The sequence below is a fragment of the Podarcis bocagei genome, assembly GCF_964188305.1.
Source record: "Podarcis bocagei genome assembly, chromosome: 12".
Lineage (NCBI taxonomy): Eukaryota > Metazoa > Chordata > Lepidosauria > Squamata > Lacertidae > Podarcis > Podarcis bocagei.
The window spans coordinates 35,548,430-35,572,991 of record NC_138137.1 but is presented as its reverse complement, the minus strand read 5'-3'; the positions used below and the strand labels follow the sequence as shown (position 1 = coordinate 35,572,991).

Here is a 24,562-nt window from a genome sequence, read left to right as displayed (position 1 = left end):
AATATTGTGAGAGGATACAAATTTAGAGAAAGTCATGCTTACTGATCTCCCTCTTCTCTTTGTCTCGCTGTCTCCCTCCCTTTCCCTCCCTGAAGTGTGTGCTGTTAAGTCAGTTACTTCCATTGACATCAAATTTAATAATTAGAGAGAGTAAGGAAATTATGGGGAAATTTTGAGCTATGTGCCATATTAGAAGGGCTGAATAAAGCTCAACTGGCAAATTGCATTTGATTAAAGCCTTAGGCATAATAACTCAATAGCCTTTTGTCATGCTAATAATTAATTACTTCCCTTTGAGAAGGATGGATGATGATGGGCTACCTAGCGGTTCGACTCTCAAGCATTTTAACGGCTGTACACTTGCCCTTTAACCACCGCATTTCCTGATTTTGCACTTGGCAAATGCAGGGCGATAGCCTTCCTTTGTCTTCAGAAGAATGTATAGGCTTCAAGTGCATTGTGCCTGCTAAAACACAGCAAGCAAGCGACAAACAAAACACGAAACCAAAGTATATTGTCTACATCAAGAGTTATAGAAGACATCTTGTGAAACAAGTGCCAGCCCTAGGGAGGCAGGATATATAAATCCTGCCCGACAAAATGGCACTTTGGAGACACGGGCTTACTTTAAAAGAGTTATAGAACAAGGGTTTCTAGATTTTAGTGAACCTGCTTTTCAGAATGCACAAGTCCAGTCAGCCCCTTTCATACTCAGTTAAGATGAAAGTCAGACTTTAGACCTGAGGGACTTGTTGGGGTTCAGCTTTAATTTTGCCAGGCTCTCCCTTTCATAACCTTGTGTTGCACCAGAGCTGCCCCAACTTAATTGGTCAGGCAGATGATTGCCTAGGATGGAACACTGACAGGGCTCTAGGCCATGCGGAAGAAATATAGTATTAGGCATGGAGCCAGTAGTGCTTTCCCTCCTCAGTCTTTTAATGCTGCGGCCCCATGCCCCTCACATGCCTGTCAACTGTCCCGATTTGACCGGGACATCCCGGAATTACAGAAGCCGTACTAACTTCTGATTGGATCCCAGAATGTCCCGTTTTTGGTGCCACACATAAGTCAGCTGGCTCCCGAAAGAGCTCAGCCCCAAAAGTCACGTGTCAGGTGGCTGAGCTGGAGCCTATGAAAGTGGAGGAGCTGGAGCTGGTTGTGGTGGTGGTGCAGGCCAGGCCACTCCCACCGGGCTGAGATACCATCCGTCCTCCTCCAGACATTGTCCTCACCAGAGGGAAAGAAGACAAAGAGGAGAATGACGAAGATGAAGAGGAGGAGGAGCTGGAGGTGCCAGTGTGGCACTCACTGAGGAGCTGCTTCCAGTAATGGAGACAGGGGACTGGGGCAGGGAAGCCCCAGCTGGCTCACAAGGGAGCATGGCACCAAAAGACAAGTGTCCTGATTTTAATTGGGAGAATGTTGGAGGGTATACACTCATAACAAAGGAACAGATTGAAAACCTGGCCAGTTTCAATGGTCTTGTACTAGTGAATAGTGTTTCTGTGCGCTCTGGCACTCATCACGGTGTCCCGTTGTGCCAGAAGTAGTTTAGTCATGCTGGCCACATGACCCGGAAAACTGTCTGCGGACAAATGCGGCCTGAAGCGATATGAGCGCCGCAACCCCAGAGTCAAGTATGACTGGACTTAACCGTCCAGAGGTCCTTGACCTTGACCTTTTTACCTTGTACCTCATAAAGCCCTGAACCGCTTAGGTCCATGATAGCTTAAGGACCACACTGCCCTGCATGTCTCAAGCTGATCACAGATGTCATCTGGGAAACAAACGTTTCAGGACGTTCTCAGGTCTAAAAACTGGTGTCAGCTTAGTTGGCTTGATATTCAACAGCTTCTGGGCAGTCAGTCTTCCTCTTTCCATTTCAGTGTTTCCTAACTTACTTCCACACAAACAGTAAAGTTAGCAAAGGGATATGGAAGCCAGTTGGGGAACCTGGAAATCTTCCAGGAACTTTCAAAGAGAACGTGAAGAAAGAATAATGTGTCCCGTCCCCCCCATCCCCCCGCCATCTTACCTAATCAGACCTCCATGCTTTCCTCATGGGGTCTGAAGCATTCCAGGTGATAGTGCAATCTCCTTCTCTCCATACAAATCATACTTGGATTGATTTTTGCTGCTCCGCCTGCTTGATCAATGCTGACACTGTGCTCATATCTGCTGAACAAACTTACTTGATATACCCCTCATGGCACATCCCTCTGAGACCTCCAGAGATGTAAAAAGCTGCAAGTAAAGAGTTGGGGGGTATAGCTCTCATGAACAAGGAGACCCAGCCTTTTGGTATGCATATTTACAGTAAGATAAAACATGGGAAGTGTTTCACACTGGCATTGCTTTTCAGTGTAATATCCATGCAGCACATGATTATTAGCCAAAAGCAACCGAGATATAATTGTCATGTTGGCTTCACAGTGAGACATGTACACCAAAGTCTCCCCCATTCCTGTGCATATGAAGCATTGTTTCAAGTGACCATATAGATTTTTGCAATCTGCATCCTCTATATGAAATAATGGGTTGTGTCATGACCTATGGTCCAAATAAATCTATATCAGATTATGCATTTTATGCTCATTAAGCCAGAGGGCCATCATTTTATGTGATCCTTTTCCAAAATGTTTCTCTGGCCTTGAAGGTACAGGAAGAAGTTGCCAAAGGACAGCCATTATTAATTCACTTCCGTTTAAAAAAGCAGTGTCAGAAATACCTGATTAGGCATTTGGGAGTTACTTTTGATGTAATTTTTCAGGTGATGTTTTGCTCCTTGGTTCTGGCAGATTTCCTGCTTTGTTACTATTTTTATCCATTTTAATGTTGTATGCATATTTAAAAATTATGATTTTGATACTCAGATTAAATCTTTTGGTGGGTCAGGACTAGAATAGAATAGAATAGAATAGAAACAAGAGGAGATACCGACAATAGAAGATTGGAGACTGAAGCTGACTGACTATGCAGAATTAGACAGATTAACTGGAAAAATTACCGTATTTTTCGCCCCATAAGACGCACTTTTTCCCCTCCAAAAATGAAGGGAAAATCTGGGTGCGTCTTATGGGGCGAATGCAGGCTTTCGCTGAAGCTTGAAGAGCGAGAGGGGTCGGTGCGCACCGACCCCTCTCGCTCTCCAGGCTTCAGGAAGATATCCGCCGCCCAGGCAGCCCTGTGGGAGGTCCCACAGGGTTGCCTAGGCTGCGGATAGCAGCCTGCTTCTCGGAGCGTCGGGCGCCCTGAAGGCAGAGCGCCCGACGCTTCGGGAACCATTCCGCAGCCCAGGCAGCCCTGTGGGAGGACCCGCAGGGATGTCTAGGCTGCGGATAGCAGCCTGCTTCTCGGAGCGTCGGGCGCCCTGAAGGCAGAGTGCCCGACGCTTCGGGAACAATTCCGCCGCCCAGGCAGCCCTGTGGGAGGACCCGCAGGGATGTCTAGGCTGCGGATAGCAGCCTGCTTCTCGGAGCGTCGGGCGCCCTGAAGGCAGGGTGCGCAAGGCTTGGGGCGGCAGCGGACTGCTTGCGCGCACCTAGAAGCTTGGGGCGTGCTGAGGTCAGCGCGCCCCAAGCTTCTGCATGCCGGCAAGCAGTCCGCTGCCGCCCCAAGCCTCCCGCACCCGGCAGGAGGTCCCGCCGGGTGCGCAAGGCTTGGGGCGGCAGCGGACTGCTTGCCGGCACGCAGAAGCTTGGGGCGCGCTGAGCTCCGCACGCCCCAAGCTCCTGGTGTAGCGCAGCGCACCTGGGGGGGAAATAAAAATTTTTTCCTTCATTTCCCCCCCTAAAATCTAGGTGCGTCTTATGGGCCGGTGCGTCTTATGGGGCGAAAAATACGGTAGATATCTTCAAGACCAAAAGTTCATCGAGGACTGGGGGAAATTTGTTGATTATCTGAAAAGAACATGTGATGTGCAAACAACACTGGTGGGATTTCAAGAAGCACTGTGAAAGCAGAGATATATTGTTAAAAATAAATAGGAGTGGGAGGGAAGTTTAATGGCAATATAAACAGAGAAATGCGTAAACTGAGATGTAATTATGGATGATTGTCAGAGAAGCCGAAGGAAGTCTGAAAAGAATCAAATTTGTGAAAATTTGTGAAAATTTGGCATAATTGTATATTTGTATTGGAAAATAATAAAAATTATTTTTTTTAAAAAAAGAATAGAATAGAATAGAATAGAATAGAATAGAATAGAATAGAATAGAATAGAATAGAATAGAATAGAATAGAATAGAATCTTAACCCTTGTTCTTATATATTTAAGCAGTGCTTTTTTTCTAAAATAATGTTTAGGGGTACTCTCATTTTCTTACTCATATTGAAATAATGCCCCTGAATGAGGCCAAACTTATATTCACAAAATGTTTAGGGGTATGCGTACCCCTGTGTCTCCCCCCCCCTAAAAAAGCACTGTATTTAAGCCATTTTGGGAGGACCTCTTACTTTTGGCTGCTACTTATGAATAGCAGCAATGTCTTATGCATTCATTAGGTGGGATCTAATGTAGTATCTCCATTCATGAAATGAACTTCCATTTATGGAAGGACCCCTTCTGCTCAGGGAAGCACCCACCACCATTCAGCCTAAGATCCCAGGGCAGTTCACAACAATTTAAAATACAATATTAAAATGAAATTAAAGCAAATCACAGTCCCAAAAGGAGTGTAGATCCTAAACATATATGTATCTCAAATATCTATCTATCTATCTATCTATCTATCTATCATCTATCTATCTATCTATCTATTGCAAAGGCCAGGATAAAGAGAGGTGCCTTCAGCATGTGATGGAAACTACGTAATGAAGATGTATCTCTATGGGGAGGGAGTTCCACAACTTAGGGGCTGCCCCACAGAAGGCCCTTTCCCAGGCTGCAGTCACTCCAGATCTTTGAGGGCAGCAAGAGGCTCCCCTCTGCTGTTTTAGCACCTGAGAGAGTCTGTAGGGAAGGGGACAATCTTTCAGATCTTTGGGGGTCTATGTTGTTTAGAGTTTTAAAGTGGGAGGCTCCATTGTTTTAAAAAAATCCTTGATTTACACGCATCCCTTTTTTCATGCCTAAATATCCAAATCTCAAAAGCGAGATGAGGCTTGGATCAGAATGAGGCGACAAAGGGGGAAAGAAATGCCTCTGAGTGACAAAGATACAGATTATGAAACTGCTAGCACTTCCCTGGATGTCACTGGTGATCTCCCCTGGGAGAGTCCACCTTCCTAACAGATAGATCATGGCATCTGGTAGAAATGTGCAGATTATTTTAGTAGCTGAATATTAGATTGATGCTGCCACCGAGACATATTCTTGTGGACATGTGTCAAATGTGCTGCTGTGTCACTTTCACTCTTAATTGCCCACGCCGTTCTACTGCACAAAGGATAATTCATTTTGTGTCAGCTACTGTTATGAGTAACAAGGACATCTATCTAGCTGTTCACATATATTTTATCCGGTTAAAGTCCTGCCTCTTTCTGTTTCTTATGTATTATTGCATTTATTTCATTTATTTCATTAGTATCACACTTACCCTCCACTTACCCGCAGACACGAGTGGCGCTGTGGTCTAAACCACTAAGCCTAGGGCTTGCCGATCAGAAGGTCAGTGGTTCACCCCTGTGACGGGGTGAGCTCCCATTGGTCTCTCCCAGCTCCTGCCAACCTAGCAGTTCGAAAGCACGTCAAAGTGCAAGTAGATAAATAGGTACCTCTCCGGCAGGAAGGTAAATGGCGTTTCTGTGCGCTGCTCTGGTTTCACCAGAAGCGGCTTAGTCATGATGGCCACATGACCCAGAAAAATTGTCTCCCTCAGCCTGTAAAGCGAAATGAGCACCGCAACCCCAGAGTCATTCGTGATTGGACTTAACTGTCAGGGGTCCCTTTATCTTTACCTTTACCCTCCAAAGGACTTGGGTCACGCAGCTGGCCATTATCTTCTCCTTACCTCCCGAACAATTCTGTGTAGTTGGTTAAGCTGCTGCCAGAGGCAATCCTGCTTCTGAATACCAGTTCCTGGAACTTGCAGGAGGGGAGAGTGCTCTGATGCCTAGGTCCTGCTTGTGGGTTTCCCACAAACATCTGGTTAGCCACTGGACCAACCAGATGCTGGACTGGATGGGCCATTGGCCTGATCCAGCAGGCTCCGCTTATGTCCTTAGCTAGAGAAGAACTAACCCAAGGTCAGTATGACCTACATAGCTGAATAGGGCTTGGAATCCAGATATTCCCAGTTCAGGTCTAATGCACTAACAGCACAACCCATGTCTTCCCAGAAGTTGAGTTCAATTGGGCTTACTCCCAGGTTAAGTGAGGTTACAATTTTAGCCTTAGTTAATTGACTTTAAGTCCCCAGGAAATCAATAAGATAAGTTAGTTAGGCTTATTGATGGCAGCAAGTCTGGATCCAACCCACTGTCTACTACACTGACATGGCTGCTGTTGCTTCTGGTTTTTGTAGAACAGGAATATCAGAATTGTGGTGTTAGTTTTGAATTATATTGTCAGGGAACTGACATCGGAGCGAGAGGCGAAGGGAAGGCTCTCAGATGATGCTGGCGAAGGATCCAGCACCAGGGGGGAGAAACAGCTCAGTAGAGGGGGAAGCCAATCAGCGCAACACCAGGGATAAAGGGGGGCAGAGGGGGGAATTGGAGAGAGGGCTCCAGGACTCTTCACTGGACATCAGTGAGGAGAGCCCAGGTCCTCCGCTACCCACGCCTTCCCTGCGCAGAAGACTCCCGCGCAGTGAGAGGAGGAGGAGACTGGGTGTCAAACAACTTTTATGTTGGAAGAGGTTCAAGAAACGCCCACTGACGGATTCTGCCAGTGACTGAGGCAGCCACGATGAGAAGGGGCTGTGCAGTCAGAAAGGTTTAACAATGCAAATTAACCGAGAAAGGCACCAGTTTACGCACGAGTAACTCATACCTATTACATATATATACCTATACAAGAATGCAAATATTCATGCTGGATGGAATTCAGTCTATTTAAGTAACGTTTTTCAATGTGTTATGCTCAACTCTTTTGGGTATGTGGGATGGGTGGGGGAATAGCATTCAAAGTGATGTTACAGTAGTATATGGAAATAAACAGGGGCCCCTGTCCCCTTCAGGGATTTTCCATCTGTACTAACTTCAAAGATTTGCATAAATACCAATTAATGCAACTGTTGACAATTAATTCAGACTTCAATACCTGTTTGAGCAATATTATTTATTTAAAACATTCCCTACTAGTTTGTCATTGCCAAGGCAATCCCAGAGTGGGTTACTCTGCAATCAAGCAAAATGCATATTAAACACAATAGCTGAACAAGAAGCAAAAAAACAACAGAAGAAGCAGCAATTCACCAGGCTCCTCCAAATGTCTGTGGGAGTGCATGAGCCTTTAGCTGGCACCAGAAACCCAGCAAAGTCTGCATCTGGGAGGGGAGGAAATTCCATAATCAGGGCTCCAGGGTGAAGAAAGCCCTTCCTTGGATGGCTACGTATTGGCACAAGAAACAGAGTAACGTGTGAAGCAGCTCTTTAAGAATGAACTTGATAGACCTTTCTTAAATAATCTCAAACATCTGGCCGCCTCATCAGGAGTTCTGGCCTTGGGTCTTAGTTTTCGGCAAAGAGAAGGTAACTTGCTGTGCCGCTCCTGTGATACTATTGGCTTTTGCAGCCTCTTATTGGCATGGAGCTCACAAGTCTGAAGTACAAACTTAGACATTGACTACATTCAGATGTAATGATAAACTATGGTTTATTGCTAGCAGAGCAAACCTCAGTGATTCCTCACCTTCCCTTCCTTTTTTATTATAATTTTTATTTGCATTTTTTACATACAGTTCCAAAAGAATAAGTAAAAGGGTGTGTGAAAACAAAACCACAACCAAACAGGGACACAAAACAAGACATCTAAGGACTTCCCTTCCTCTCCTTCTCTGATGTTCTTTCTTTTCCCTCTCTTCCGTGTATTCTAAGTTACCAAGTTCTACTCTTCTTACTAATTTTCACTTACTTCCCCTTATATTGCTGAATTTATTCAAGTCCTGCCAATCTGTTCACTTGTTTCTACTGATTTTTAAAAGACCCTACAAACATTTTCCAATCCTTTTTGTATTCTTGATTTTCCCTTCCAATGTAGCTGCAAGGAAGACAAAATAAGCTTTCGTTGCAGTTTTTAACTAACCATAGTTTAGTGTTATGTTCAAAAACTCCTTAGTCTTAACTACAGCTTACTAAAATGAGCCAACTTCTAAGACTGGCTTGTAAAAAGCTGTCTTGTTTCAACAAACTGTACTGCAGATAACCACAGATTAAAGTGCAGAATCATACCCTCCAACATTCCTCAGATGAAAATAGGGACATTTCTCACTCCCCTGCCAACTATGCCTCCTCGACCCCCCCCCCCATTTTTGCCCCCATCCCTCAGAGCATCTCCTATCAGAAGAAGTACGAGTGCAGCCGCCACTACACCCATGGGACATGGCACACACATCCTCCATTGTCCTGAGAAAATCCTTTAATTCCAATTTTATTTTATTCTTTGATAGATTTACAAAAAGAAAAAGACATATCAATAAGTTAATTTTTGAAAGGGGCAAGATTAGATGCAAACACACAAAGCATTTTTTTTGTATTAAATAAAATAAAATTGGTACTCTTTGCGCTCTGCTCTGCTCCTCCTTTCTTCCTGCCCTCTGCCTGTCCCTCAAAGCTGATGCATCACCCAGGACTGGGCCTTGATGACGACAGCCTCCTTTCCTACTCTCCAACAGCCGCTATGAGGTGCCCAAGGCAGGAGGCCGACAGCAGTGGCCATGGAGGCAACGGGATGCTCCCTCGCTGCTGCCACTGCTCAAGACAAGCACCGGCTCATCCTCCTCCTAGAGCCCAGTGGCGGCAGTGCTGGCAGGGGAAATAGGGACATTTTGGGATCAAATCAAAAGCTGGGACGGCTTTTTAAATTCTGGGACACTTGGGGGGCAGACTTAACACTAAACTTTGCTTATCTGAACATGGAAGCAAAAGCTTCTGATCTTGAGGCCATGCTTGGGGATGAGTTCAGTGGAGGAAAAAGGAAAGGACAGGGCAAAGTGCAGGAGATCGAGGCTCATTCACACAGTGCTATCGTTATGTCCAAATGCAATCTATTGTGTGCATGCGGGTGGAAGATGCAAGGGTCACAAGGGACAAATGTAAACACATATAGCCATATATACTTAGACTTTATTTCAGTTGGCAATGAGAACTCAGAGGAACAGAGGTTAAGCCAAAGGCTTTATGGAAAAACCAATATAGCAGCATTAATGTCAAGACCTTATTGTAATGATTTGCCCCGTCTGCACTGCAAGAGGAGAATTAATGTTCTTAAGCTGCTTTGGATGCAGGGGGACGGGAGATGTGGTATAAAGAGTTCCAACAAAAAAAAAAAATTAAACACACCACAGTGTGTTTAAAAAGCAGATCACAGTTGCTGGTGGAAAATGTACGAAGTTCTAACTAGTTCATAATGAGCAGTTTATGTTTTGTTTAAAATGCACGGTTTAAAATGCTCCTTTAGCTCCGTTTTGAAAGTTAACAAGAGTTAGTATTCCAGGAAGCAAAAGTTGGCGGAACCAAAGCATGGCAATTTGTCTCATTCAGTAATAGTCATGGCAACTTAGAATGATTGTGTGAGTTGCTTTCAGTCTGCCATTTCCCTGCCATGCCTTTTGCAAATCAAGTTTTTATTAAGCCAGCAGGAATTCTGTTAACTAGCTTCCTGCAATGCATTAAATAGAGCACATCTTAGTACGGTGTACTAATGCCAGTAAATAGGCCCCTTTGGACATACTAGGAAAAGGTAAACCACTCTCAACTCTTTACCCATCCTGAGGAAGATGATAAGCCGGCCTTCTGCGACCACAGGTGTTTTGTACTACAGCTCCCATCAGGTCTAGTCAGCATGGCTAATGGTCAAGGATGATGAGAGCTGTATTGCAACACAACGTGGAGGGCATCACACCAGGGATAAGCAATCCAGACACTGGTAAGCACAAAATAAATTGTCCAAAATGTATTCCTCTCTAAGGTCTATCTTGTTTACAACAGATGTCTAGGACAAACTTCTTTTACAGAAACAAAAACAGAGGTTAATAGAGTATAGAAAGAAGCCATGTGCATTTTTCTTACCAAAAGCTTGTCTTTACAATTTCTGTCCTATGGCACTGGCGGGGGGGGGGGGAGCTTTGCCCAAATGATTCATCCTTTCTTTATCTGTTAAATTCATCTTTGATCCTCCATGGCAGAGAAGAAAAGATGTAGGAGTTCCACAGCTTTTCATCCAGACTAGAGGAGTCACTGTTCTTTACCAAAACATTATACCACAGAGGTGGGACAACAGCAATCTCTCATTCACCTGTTTGAGTTAGATCAGGCCCCTGCACTTTGCAAGGGTTGTGTCTATGCACTAAGAAGAAAAACACCAGTTAAGCTTGCCCATGCACACTGAACAAACGGCATAGTTTAAGCTTAGAAGGTCATCTTGTGAATCAGCCTAGGGAACTCATAAAATAAGTAGAGGGGGGTGGTTGTACTGCAGCCAAAAGTCATTGGCACCTGTCAACTAGAGAACCAGCTGTGATTTAGACCTCATAGCTGGAAGGCTTGGAAGTGGCATGGATGAGGATCTTGGATGGCAGAGAGGACCAGGATGGGTAAAAATGGTTAAACTCAAGGTTCTCCGGAGAACCGCCTTTATTTGTTTTGGTAGGATGGCTGTCAGAGCCCATGCCTCTGTTCCAAGGAGTCTTCTGTTTGAAGGGCTGTTTGATCCATAAGAAGGAACAGCAACAGCCTTGAACTTGCCCATCAACTGTAAGCACCCACAGTAAGACACAGGTCACCTGGTCATAGCCATCCACATGATGGAAAGATGCACAATTTATCTATTTGAATTTTGGGAATTATTTCTAAATATGTACTTATACATACAAATTAGTATATGATGACTTTATGAAAATCGATTTCCTATTTCATCCCTTTTTTAGGTAATGTATTTTGGGGGAGGGGATGATATACATAAGTGGCTAGTCAGCTGTTGTAGGAAGCACCTATGTCCCAAAGGGTGATGAGTGTTGTATTCCAGGAACCTCTGGAGGACCACAAGTTACCCATCCTTCATAAATTAGATAATTTCTAATATCATCTGACACCCCCATCCCCACCCCCCAGTTGTACTTGCAACTTGCCTGTTAAAAATCCAGTGGAAGAACTCGCAACCCTACGCTGTTCCGCTTCATTAAAAAAAACAAAGAATGAAGCAGTCATGCCTCTGTTTTTCTCAACTTTTCCCAACAAGCAATCTTTCCTGGAGACAAAGAACAGACATGCCACTTGTCACTTCATATATTCATGAGCTCTCTCTTTCGCAACAAGTTGCTTGCAAGAGATTAAAAACCCTAATGAGTGTAATTTCCATGCATCTCTTTTTGAAGTCTGTTCTCTGTGCCATGTCTTGACACCAAAGCAAATACTTTCAGCATAATACATTAATAACTGTGTTCCATATTTCTGTACTCTAGGAGTCTGTGGATTAACATTTGCAACAATAGAGCTTGTTTACAAGAGAGCCTTTCTTCCCTTTCAGCCCATGATTCAGAGTGTGATGAGAAGCTCTGCTAGTTCCAATTTAAAAAATGCTACCTCACCTGCATAGATTTGCATTCTTCTGTTACTGTATTGTAGGTACTAATAAATGTGCTATATACTTTTCTTCGAGTCCAGTGCCTGGGGCTCAGTGGATATTTTCATTTATAAATGCCTAATAACCCTCCACAAACAAAATGAGATTTGAAATGGGAAACCCAGCTAGATGGGCAGGATATAAATATAATAATAATAATAATAATAATAATAATAATAATAATAATAATAATAATAATAATAATAATAATAATAATAATAATAATTCCATCTTTTCTCCAAGGAGCTCATATTTTCCTCACAATAACCCTGTGAAGTAGGTTAGGTTTAGAGACCAAGGTCACCCAGTGAACTTCAGAATGTAGTGAAGATCTGAATCTTGGTTTCCCAGGTTCTAGTCCAGCACTCTAACCACTGCACCAGACTGCTTTTATGTTTCTGTTGCTGTTCGTCCCCTTGAGAGAATTTAGTCCAGAATGGCAGCCTATAAATAAAGTAAGCAAACCAACAGAACTCCCACTCTCAAATTTTCATAATGGGCCCTCAAAAGCCAAAGAGGGACAAAAGTTGTTAGAGCATGAGACTCAGGGCTGTGGGTTCAAGTCCCACAATGGGCGGAAGATTCCTGCATTTCAGGGGGTTGAACTAGATGATCCTTGTGGTCCCTTCCAAATCTAGGATTCTAGGATTTACTAGGGCGAAGAATCAGCAGCAGCATCCCTTGTGGGCCTTGCCTTACCCAGTGTCCACTTCCTATTTCCAATAAAGCAGCGTGGGAAGGGAAGAGCGGTGATTGGGTGAGCAGCAGTGTGGGAGGGGCCAGGGGGCACCATAGAGCTAGAAACAATGACAGAGGACTTAACTGGAAGTTAATTCTCTATGGTGCCATGGGGGACAAAAGAATACATATCTCTTAATCCGGGACTTTCTGTGATAAAGACAGAATCTATGATTACTGAAGTGTAATAGTGATTGTCCCAGCAAAATTGGAGGGTATGGTGAAAGTCATCAAGGCTTCTGCCCAAGAACACTTTTGTTTTCTTCATACCAGTGCTGGTTGTGCCATTATGGCTATAAATCGTAAAAGTACTTTTAAGTTCTGTAAATACCTTGGCTAAAACACATTGGGAGGCTGCTGGCTGCGTTACCTTGGCCTTATCCACCTTTCACTCTGCAGATTGCATTTTATTATTTCGATAGCTTAACATAAGGTCAAATCTTTATCCTGGCCATGTGGGGGTTTTTTTCTTTCTGAGGTAACATGGAAGGAAGCAGCCCAGAAGGATTATTTTAAGAACCTGCTGCTCAATAAGCAGTCCTGAATATAGCCATGACTCCTTTACAGGACTTTAAAATGAAATGAGTTTCCAAGGCAGGATTATAAAGAGAGCTGCTGAAATGAATTTCATAGACTAGAATTCACTGGTCTCTGCAGTGGATCTTGCATCTTTCGCCCTCTCCTTCTCCCAGTTGTCCCTGGTGAGCACGAGATTTTTTAAAAAATGTGTGCTTGTGTATAATTAATAGCAGGGAACTGTGATCCTAGCATGACATGAGCTATATCATACAGAGCAAAAGGTAAAATAAAAAGAAAATCTGATTGCTCAGCAATTTACACAGGGGAAAGTTATCTCAAATTAATGGTTCGCAGGCCTTGATGTTACTGCGCCACATAGATCTTTCTCCTGTGAACAGAAAATATCTCCTGTGAAAGAGCTTAAAGAATTAAATTCCTGGAGGAATTTTCTATGGACTCTCTTAAGAATTTCCCCTGGACTTATATGGAACCCAGCCAGTCTTATGTCATGGGAAGTTGCTTTGAATGGCTCCGTATACCTTTTACACCTGTAACAAGCTACTCTTCCACAGCAAGACCACTGATAAAAGGACTGAAGCCCCACCAAATCTGCTGCTTAGGTACAAGACACAGATACCAGGTGCAGACCCTCAAAGACAACCCCCAGATGGAGAGATTTCTTAGTGAGTAAGATACTGTATAAGATTTATGGACCATAGCAACACACACACTCGACCCTTCACCCTGTGCTGGTCATACACCAAGCACAGTGAGATAAGATGTTCACCCATCCAAATCTTGGTGATGATCCCTTATCCATGATCAAATCATGGATACATGAGATCTTATTATGAACAGTCAGAGTAAAGAGCATTTTGGTAGAACAACCAGAAGCTTGAGACTCCAGGGAAGAAACACATAGAGGAACCATGTGCAAGCTTCTAGCATCCTGTCTCTTATGATAGAATCTAGTTTCCCTGGATCGTAGCTTTCCCACCAGATAGTCTGCGAAACAGAAAGAGCTCACCACGGCCAATGCTTCCCAGAGGCACTCCAAAAACCTACATACACTCAATAATCTAGTAGATTTATGGTTTACCTACAATTTGGTTGAAAGGGAGTTGAAAAAGTTGTCTATAGATAACTTTTCCAAGCATGTAGAGCCTTCAGAGCATATAGAGCCATACCAAACCACATGGGCAGACAGTGATTTCTTAGTTTTTCCTACAGTAGGTCTAAGAAGAGACAAGCTTTTTTTGTTTAAATCTGACTGGCAGCTGGCCTCTTCAGTTGCTGTTGCAGAAGAAGGCATGCTATTCCTTCTATCTATGTAACATAGGCTTAATTTGGAGCCCACCGTGGAGACAGTTCATTAACATTTCATTAACATTTCTGCCATGTACTTTGGGAAGGACATCGCTTACCAAATGCACCTGGTAGATTAGATGACATTACAAGAACTTTTGTTTTATGATAATCTGTACCACAGAGAAACATAATATATGTATATTTTCACCCTATTAAAATGGAATAGAAATTTTCATTTAAATGTCTTTCTGGTTAGATTTAAGGAACTGATGATGGGATATAATATTAATTTTAAATCTCCTCCTCCCTTCCTTTGTTGCTGAGGTAGTTCCTTTATACAGTCCCATTTGGTGCTATGGTTTCATATATATATTGCTTCCAATTTCTAGGCAAACCTTTTAGAGTTTAATGCTAGAAACATGGCCTAGTTTTTTGTATTACTTTTAGCAATGCAAACTGAAGAGCCCACCACCTTTTTTTAGTTTGTTCAGCTAGTATACAAAATTGAATGTATGCAGGGCTTTACATGAAGTAAACTTTGTTTTGCCAGACTTATGCCACCCTTGTTTATAGGTCTCTACCCCCACTTCAAAAATACTCTAAACAAAGTGTCACCAAATGTGTTTCGCAGGGGAACTTTCTTTCAGAGTTCCCCTTCATTTACCATATAGTAATAAAGATGGCGGGAGGAGTTTTCACCACTTTTATTATCACATCAATGTGGGGCTTATAGTGAGCTGGCACTTACATCCAATTTCGCAAAAATAAAACAAAAAATGTTTAGACTCCAAGGTGCATTTGTCATGCCCTATATAAGGAAATGATGGTTCTGCCAGGGAAGGTTAATGCAATGGGCAAAATAAATCAATTTCAAGTTTCAACTAATAGCCTTAATAGTTGGGCAAATCACATCAAAGTTTTCTCTAAGATAGCAGCTAGAGCTAATGTGACAGAGTGCCCACCATTAAGAAACAATTACTGGCTTTAAAGCAGAGCTTGTCTTTATCACCCTTTAAAAGACAAATCAAGGGAAAATGAGATACTGTAGTGAGAGGGACAAGAAGAAGGGCATGCGTTACATTAAAATGCTCAGCATGTACATATTGTTGCAGCTGGTGCCATAGTGCAATTTTGGCTCCTTTCATACAGCACATGTGGGTGTTCTGTGGGCCTTTGCACAAAAATATCTGTATGTGTCTGTGTAGCACAAGTGTCTTATTTGTTGTATATAGATCTCACGTTTTCCCTCTGTGCTAAGCTTCTGCTTCCAGGATGAAATGCTTCCCAGATCTCAAATGGAAAGAACTTTGCATCTGAGGAAATGCAATACTTCATCAGGGACTGCATTCATTTCTGCTGCATGCATGGAATGCAATTGTTGGATTGTCAGGGGAACCTGCTAGATATAGAGCCTACGGGGCCTTTTCAGTGATGGCCCCTGCTTAGGGACTGCTTTCTATATAAGCGCACTACACGGATGGTTTTTAAATGGGCCCTAAATAGTGTTTCATTTGTTCCAAACTGCTTTCACTTGATACTCTATTTCTTTTGTAGTTAGCTGCACCTTTTTTACATTCTTAATGATTTGTTGTGCTTTTATATTTATATTAGGTATTTCCCCCTGCTGATTCTTTTTCCACTCCTTATGATTATAACATTTTATATGTTTTAGTATTATATAGAATGTAGTTTTATGACTTGTAATTAGACCAAGAATGAATTTTATATTTTCAATATACTGTGAGTCGGTTTGGGAAGGTTAATCCCTGGGAGGTTGTCTATAAGCAAGCAAATATTGAAAACAAGAGGATATGGTGCTCCCCTTGGACTGGTGTGCCTTTAGAAATGCCTACAAATGCTTCTGGTGACATTGATTTGTCTCCTGATCTATCACAGTCTCTGCCACAGAGAGGATGTGATGGCCCAAGAGAGATGGAGAAAGGCAGCCCCAGGGTTCCTGAGCCAAGTTTGATGCCGCAGCAAGTTCAGGACCCTAGACAGGACCAGAAGTGCTACTTTAGACTACAATGACTATACTTCAGAACTACAGACAGCCACCCTGCAGCTGAGACAGAAAGAACAAGCTGTCTCAGAACTGGCCGGTCGCAACTCCCAGAGACTGACAGCATTATCTAGGGAGCCAAGACTAAAGCCTTGTCCTCTGTGTGCTGCATCCACCCTGTTGAAAGTCCAGGTCCTTTTTCTGTAGATTCTTCTACATATTTTGACCAATAAGTCAAATCCCTGGGAGGTTGTCTATAAGCAAGCAAATATTGAAAACAAGAGGATATGGTGCTCCCCTTGGACTGGTGTGCCTTTAGAAATGCCTACAAATGCTTCTGGTGACATTGATTTGTCTCCTGATCTATCACAGTCTCTGCCACAGATAAGTCCCATTAATTGGAGTACAGTGGCTACAGAAGCTCGTGCTGGTGGACTTATTGTGTAAAAACCAAATAGTGCAACCACCCCTTCCTCCTTGGAGCTAATCTTGCTCAAGGACTCTGTATCGGGACTCTGGTCCAGAGCCATGACTATCTGTGGCACCAGCTGGAACTGATGCTAAGAGGGATGCAGCCTTTGGACAGCCCCAGGATGGAGCACTCTTTTGATGTGACCGTGTATCTCTTTCCATTAAGTCCAGCTTGGCACTCCTTTGCAGGGCTTTCATTAGTGCTGGGCCAGCTGGTTCATAGGTGGGGGTTGCTGCCATGATGCAGTGAGTAATGGATCTGACAGCAAGGTGGAGTGGCATCTTTTGTTGGTTCAGGGAGATGAGATAGTCAGTCTAATGCTCTGATGTTGCTGCAGAGGGGGCCTCTCTGGGCTGGTGCTTTATGGTGGGTGTCTTCTGAAACATATTTTTGACACAGTGTTAGTGTATCAGTGGTGGATGCAGTCTGCTTTAGGTTGTTCTGCTATGCTTGGCCAATGCTACCACATTATTGCTGTCTGGAGGGTGGGGTGGGCAAAACCAGAACAAAAAGAAACCAGAACATTTGTGGTGCGGGTGCAAAAAAGTTATGGGATTTCAGTAGGAAGTTATGCGATAAGCACTGATTGCCGATGAAGCAGTCTGACCACCCAAACACTTTTCCAGGTGCAAACAGCATTGAATGCAAGATCCCGTGTCACCACCCCCATAGCACAGAGCACACAAATCATCGTGCATGAGCAATAAAAAGGGTGCCTGGAAGGGCTCTGCAAAGAAGATCAGCCTGAAAGTGTGATTGTGTGTTGATTTTAATTGGACTTAATTGTGCCCTAACTTATTCAAGGTTGTGCCCTGGACCGTTATATGAAGCTAATTATATGACACGAACCCAGTTGGACTCAAACAACAGTTTAATAGATAATTCTAAAGTGACAGGATCTCAAATAAGACTCTTGTTGAAAGGACAAAAATATTTTTGTTCAGATGTGCTAGGAAATAATGGAAATAAATGGAACACAAAGGCAATATGCAGAAGAAGGATTAAACTCATATAATAATATGATGAATACTTTTTTGTTTTAAATAACCTGTCAGAGTTATACATCTCTTGTATTTGCCTATCAGGAGCCAAGGACATAATGTGTTTCTTATAATCATAAAAAGGAGCCTCATGCTTCATTAATTTGTCATTTTTTATTAGGTTTTCTTTGTCATGGTGCCTATGGAAAACATTGCATATCACACCCAGAAACTGGTGCAAAAGGATCTTTATTTAAGAGATAAAATGTGATGTGCTTTCTACTGCTTTGAGCTTTATTTCTTAATCTCCAAAGTAGAATGCTTTGGCCCATTTAATCTATCAAATAAAATAGTAAGTGGCTGTAATCAAAGAGGTTTTACTGTGCTTTCCTCTCTAGGGCTGAAACTCTTCCATAGATGGAAAGCAGGCGGAGGGAAAGCAGTTTGCAAAGTGAAATGAAGAGGGCATTTTTATAGCAACCTACAAGTTAGAGAACAGAGTCAATAAATTAAAACTGTTTAGAGTAGTCTTTGCAAATCATTTTGGTGATGACAGTTCGTAGCAGATTTGCAAATACAGACTGTGGTGCAAATCTGAGCTAATGGCTATCTTTTAGCATGTATGGCAGGGTCACTATAAAAAAGCACCAGGTTAAATACAAACTTGTGTAATATAAAGCCCATGAGTGGAGCTTACTGTCATGTAACAGCACAATCTTATATACACCTTCACTCTTCCAGATAAGTGTATAGGATTTAAGCTTTAGGGTGCACACAATCGCAGCTATTTCGTAGTATAACTCTAAAGTGCCCAAAACTCTTAAAATGCTGTTTTGTGACTTATATCTGAGCAGTGCTCTTGCACCACTGCAACCTATCAGTTGCAGGTGCAAACCTATCAGTTTCAGTTTCTCCCAGTTTCTCGTTTTTCTAGTCTTAAATTCAGTTCTCCACAGTTCCACATTAGCTTTTTTATTTTATTTTTTAAAGTCCTCATGAAAATTCATCAGCATTTTCCTAACATACACATTTTCTCAAAGCAATTGTTCCTACTATAATGCATTTTGCATGCTATTTTCAGTAATATTGTACACGTCATTTGGCTGGAGAACTGCACTGCAAAATTCGGAGAAGTGCAAATTTTGAAACATGGCAATGTTTTGGTTTGCACGTTGCTTTGGAAAGTGTGAATTAGCTAGGTTCACCTTTAAATGCAAACTAAATCAGAGCTCTCTGCCATTCTTATCTGTCAATGGAATGAACTGACTCCCTCCAGTCTGATTTATCAGACTTCTGTTGATTGACTGTGCCTGGTATTATTCCATTCCACCCGCCTTCCAGGTATTCATAGAGGATTCCTATAACTAATTTTGGAACTGGATCGAGTTTGCTCTCACCTTCACTTTTTATCCTTTTTGTACTCTGCTGTTAAAAAGTTTTTCCTCCTTGTAGGTAGGACTTATCTTTTGTGAGTTATCCTTTCATCTTAGGATACAGTGGGTTGCAAGATAGCATCAACAACCCCTTCAAAGCTTGCTTACTTCAACTACAGTTAACAAATTTCCTCTCTCAACAGTACACATTCAGTTGGCCCTTGGACTTAATGTTAAGCATATGTTGCATTGCCAAGACTGGCCATTTTTCCAACCATGAATTGTTACAGTCAGCTTGCAGAAGGTCCAAGGTCCTCCAAGCATCTCCAGGCAAGACAAGAAGATCAGGTCTTCCTGAGACTCAGAGGAGCCCCTGCCAGTCAGAGTAGTTATCATCTATACTGGGCAAAATGGTCAAATAACCGCAACTGCTATAGGGAAGCTTGCCACCTTCCTCATGTTTTTATCTCAACATTTGGAGAAAAGGGGAAATAAATGTTGGGAAACCATGTTTGTCACCTTGAGTTACCTGGAGAAAAGGTGAGTTAATGAATCAGACACTTAAATAAATAAGATGGTTAAATAAGAGCCAACTCTACTTGTAGAGACAAACAATCAAACAAAAAACATCCAGTTAGTGAAAGGAAATAGGTTGCATGTCTCTAGTCTAGGGATGGAGAACCAATGGACCTGCAGATGCTGCTGGACTCCAGCTCCCATCAGCCCCTGCAGGCATTAGCAATGGTAAGGGATTATTGGAGTTGTAGCCCTACTGGTAGACCACCAATTACCCTGTCCCTGCTCTAATACTGTTGCTCTTCTGTATTTAATGAAACCCAACTGGAATTTAATATTTGGTAGGGTGGTAATATTCCAGATCAACAATTCTATCTAAGTAGGTAATTTACTGTGATGGCCATTCGTTTAGACAACAGAGGCCTACAATCACTAGAAGTCTCTTTTTCATAGCATCTTGTTGCAAGAAGAAAGTTTATTTCACTTAACCAGGTTAAGCAGTCAATAGCTCTCCCTTGAATTCTCCCTTTCAATTGTGGAAAATATTTTATCTGTTCTGTTCCATTTTATTTGTCTCAGGCATAAGCCATAACAAGACGATAAAAAATAACACTCACTTTAAGAGTAGAGACCTTTAAAAATGAAAATAGCAGTGCAAACCTTTAAAAACACACAAATAAAAATACCATTTTTCTAGCTTACAGTCTTCTATTATTCCATCAAAGTAACACTGACAGCTTTTTGTGGCTGTCTAAGCAAATCTGGCCCCTGTTTGCATTATTTAATCACAATTTGCCTGAAAATCTAATTGCATGTTTGGATCCAGACTAAGTTAGCTTTTAGTTCACATTGGCATCAATGTGAGTCATAACTAATTTGCCCTATTGATTTTCAGTGGTACCTAAGTTGAACTAACTTAGTCTGGATCCAACCCATAAGGTACTTATTGTAGTTCAATCAATCCAGGAAGTGAATGCAACTGTGCAGTTAAGAATTCATTGACATTATTGGTGCATTATCATACATTATTCCAACATGGTAAGCAGGCGATGCAGTAGTGCTTAAAAATGGTTTTTGATAATTGCACAATTGAACGTGAAATTACTTTGAGGAGACCTGATATTATGTGTTGTCTCCCCAGTTTAACAATCTGAATGGGCATTTCTTGCCCATGGGAAATACATGCAAAGAATTGTAGAGTGCACTTCTATCGTCCATTATGTCACTGTGCAGGAATCACACACAAAATGCCAACAGAACGGGACATCCATTTACTACAAACAGTTCTATCATGTTGAATACCTTACAACTAAGAGATGATTACCATGTCGGAATATGTCCTAGAAAGGTACATATGCACAGTTTTAATGTGCCAGGGGTGTGGGGAGTCTGTCCTTGTAAGTACAATCTAGGGATTGGGAAGAGTTTCCATTCAGTTCTCATTTAAAGGCAAACCTACCCAATCCAAGCTTTCAAAGTCAATACATGAAGTGGAACAGAACCATCCTTTGGAATTCACAGTGCTTCTCCAGCCAGTTAACGTGTATAAAAATGCCATACTGGAATGAAGTGTGCATTAAAATGCACGCATCAGTTAAAATAACACACACAAATTCATTATTTTAGGAAATATTTTTACAAATGTGTAGGCAACATTGCATACAAACTGAAACTGATTTCCCCACCTGTAGAACTGCCAAGACCCTTTAAGAAGCTGCTTTATGCTGAATAAGACCTCTGATTTATCTTATTCAGTGTTGCTTACACTGCCTGACTCCAGGGACAGGCCTTGGGCTTTCAAATTACAGCAATGCCCTGTGTGAGGCTGAAATTTGGCACACACCCCACTTCTCGCCTTCCATTCTGCTCAGTTCACTACGTCATAGTTGCAACACCCTGCAGCGCCCCCTAGGCTCAAAGCCCAGTGTGGTGGAACCAGTCATGCTGCCCTAAGCCTGCCTTCTCTGGCTTTTTCCCATCCCTGTCTGGAGGTGCTTGGGATTGAACCTGGGAACTTTTTGTATGCAAAGCAGGTGTTCTACCAATGAGCAATGGCCCATTCCCCCCCCCTCCATAGCAGCGATGGCTAAACAGTGGCCTTTCAGACACGGTTGGACTACAGTTCCTTTCACCCCTGGCACTGGCCAAGCAGGCTAGGACTGACAGGAGCTCTTCGTCAACAACATTGAGATTGCCTGACAGGTGAGTCCACTTTGGAATCTGAGTTTGGATCTGCGGAGTCCCAAGCCCTTCCATTTTCTTGACGCACCCCTGGCAAATGAAGGGAAATATGCTAGCTCTGGAGTTGGAACACACAGAGATATTACTTCTGTTTGTCCCCTGCCAGCTGGTAGATCTTTTGATTTGGTGGTTTTCCCTGCACAATTTCTCCCCTGCCCCACCTTGCTCCAAGGATTGCACTGCCCATGTAATTACTTACGATATACTCCGGAAATGATCATACAGTTTCAAAGTAATTCTCAGGTACAATCAACATATGCAATTGTCAATTAATTTTCTTATCGTACCTGTTTTGCTTTACTTCTTCCTGGTTCTGTAAGTTCCCATCAGCAAGCAGATAGTTTGGGGATAAATGTTGCTATGCAAGCTAGAAATGCGTGTGGCCAGATATCTAATCATTGTGAACAAATTTAATTATATCAGACAAACATGGGTGGGAATGCAGGCCTCAAACCATCCAGCAAATTCCAGAAGCATTTGTCATTTATTAGAGTAGCACCAATTGTGCATGCAATAAACATCATGTTGAGATATGACAGTTTTGCAATGTGGCTTTATTTATTTATATTTCATTTTGACAGCTTTGAATTAAGTATTTCTTCCTTGTTTATTGATCTACTTTTTAATGCAGCAACATTTACCAATCAAAAGATAGTAGAAAAAGAGATTCTGGGAACTATTTTGGTGTTTTCAGTTGATGTGATGCTGCTGTGTGTGGGTTTGAATTTTAAAAAATTCCAAACAGTGTAGAACTGTTTTTTAAAAATCCACCCTGATGTAAACAAACAAACAAAGATGTAGACATCTTTAAAAATTCATTACTTATAATAAATTATTACCATCGAAGAAACCTCTTGTGGTATGTGTCATCCAATTTGTAGTTTGAAAACCAGATGTTTCATTTCTCCCTTTTTTGGTGTGTTGTTTGTTACTTCCTGTGACTTGGAGTCCGCTCAGAAGATAATGTTCTTAAAGTGTAATTGGTACCCCTGGTAGCAGATTTACATTTTTCGTCTGCTCAGCTCTTCCGAAAATTATAGCAGGGGAGATGCGCTTTGTTTTCTACACTCATAAATTGCACTCTGTGCTCCCATGTTTAAAGGATAAGACCAAAATTGTGAGCTTTATGCTTGCCAACTATTCTAAAGTATATATTTTATTATGAAGTTTGGATGAAGGACTGTATAAAAATTTTAACAACAACAACCAAATATTCAGTTTCCTGTTGAACCAACAAAAAAAAACTTGAGATTGCAAAAGGATGGAAACTGGTGGTACCTGTAGCTTTCGCAAAGAAAAGCGCTGACAATGGTGTCCCCGTCCCCCAACTTGTTGTGTGAGCACAGATACACATTTACTATGGCAGCCAATCCCCCTGGCAGAAATGTGTGAAGGAAGAAGCCTCGCTGAGAAGCAACTTAGCTTGCAATATGCTAAGAGTACTGGCTACTATTATGCAGCAGATTTTATTTGCCGCACACATTTCTAGCAAGCATAGAGCTATCCCATTTTCAGAGTAGGGGGCACATGGAAGGCTGTGGGGAGACTTACTCGTCCTTGTGTCATCTAGGAATGCATCCATTGGGTAATCAGATGTTACTGCAGTCTTGTGATTTAATGCTGTATACCACCTTGTCATGTTTTCTGTGAAAAGGCCATTTGTCAGCATTTAACTAAAATAAAAACCATGTAGCCATTGACCCTGCAGAGCGCCTCCAATGCTGAATAGCCTGCGGCGCATCTTCTAAGCCAGAGTCACGAGCAAATTTTAATATAGCTTTGTATGTTTTTTTTCTTATTTACGTGTAAGTTGCTATCACTGGGCAATATGAATAATGCTTTTAATCAGATAAGGACTTTAAAAGCCATTGAAACCTCTGACAAGAGTTTCCACGAGGGTGAAAATGTTGCGTTAGTATATTTTGCTTCTGTGCTTTGGCTACAAAGAGGGACCTGGATAATATCCATGAGGATAATAATTCTAAAGACTCCCGAGTGCAATCATAGAAGGGGAGACTCCTGGGGAAAAGGGAGAAGGTATTTGTGGCAGTAAAGTAAAGGTAAAGGTACCCCTGCCCGTACTGGCCAGTCGTGTCCGACTCTAGGGTTGTGCGCCCATCTCACTTAAGAGGCCGGGGGCCAGCGCTGTCCGCAGACACTTCCAGGTCACGTGGCCAGCATGACAAGCTGCATCTGGCGAGCCAGCGCAGCACACGGAACGCTGTTTACCTTCCCGCTGGTAAGCGGTCCCTATTTATCTACTTGCACCCGGAGGTGCTTTCGAACTGCTAGGTGGGCAGGAGCTGGGACCGAAAGACGGGAGCTCACCCCGCCACGGGGATTCGAACCGCCGACCATGCGATTGGCAAGTCCTAGGCGCTGAGGTTTTACCCACAGTGCCACCCGCGTCCCTATTTGTGGCAGTAGCTGTGACTAAATAAATGTTTAGCAAGTGACATAAATCTGCCCTGTAAGGGTAAATACCAAAAGGAGATGTTAGATATGGTAATTCGCTCCTTCCTCTTTTATCAGCGTTTTTAGCTGCTGACAGAGTAGATGAAATGATAGGAAGCAGAAATGCTCCAGATTGAATTTTGCGCTCCAGTCATACATTTCCAAGACAGCATTGCTTTCTGACTGAGCGGTCGTGTGCCAGTACAGTTTTTGGTTTTTTAAAATACTTTTCTT

The 24,562-nt window shown here is 42.5% G+C and overlaps 2 protein-coding genes across 3 annotated transcripts in view; one reads left to right on the top strand and one right to left on the bottom strand.

Moving 5' to 3' along the window:
• STEAP4 (STEAP4 metalloreductase) overlaps positions 1-1,909 on the bottom strand; it is a 235,230-nt gene extending 233,321 nt beyond the window's left edge. The window contains exon 1 of the mRNA XM_081163275.1: positions 1,898-1,909. The gene's annotated coding sequence lies outside the window, so the exon portion shown is untranslated. The remainder of the gene's footprint in view (positions 1-1,897) is intronic.
• ZNF804B (zinc finger protein 804B) overlaps positions 1-24,562 on the top strand; it is a gene marked incomplete at its 3' end in the record, with an annotated part of 239,442 nt that overhangs the window by 130,810 nt on the left and 84,070 nt on the right. The window lies entirely within an intron of this gene.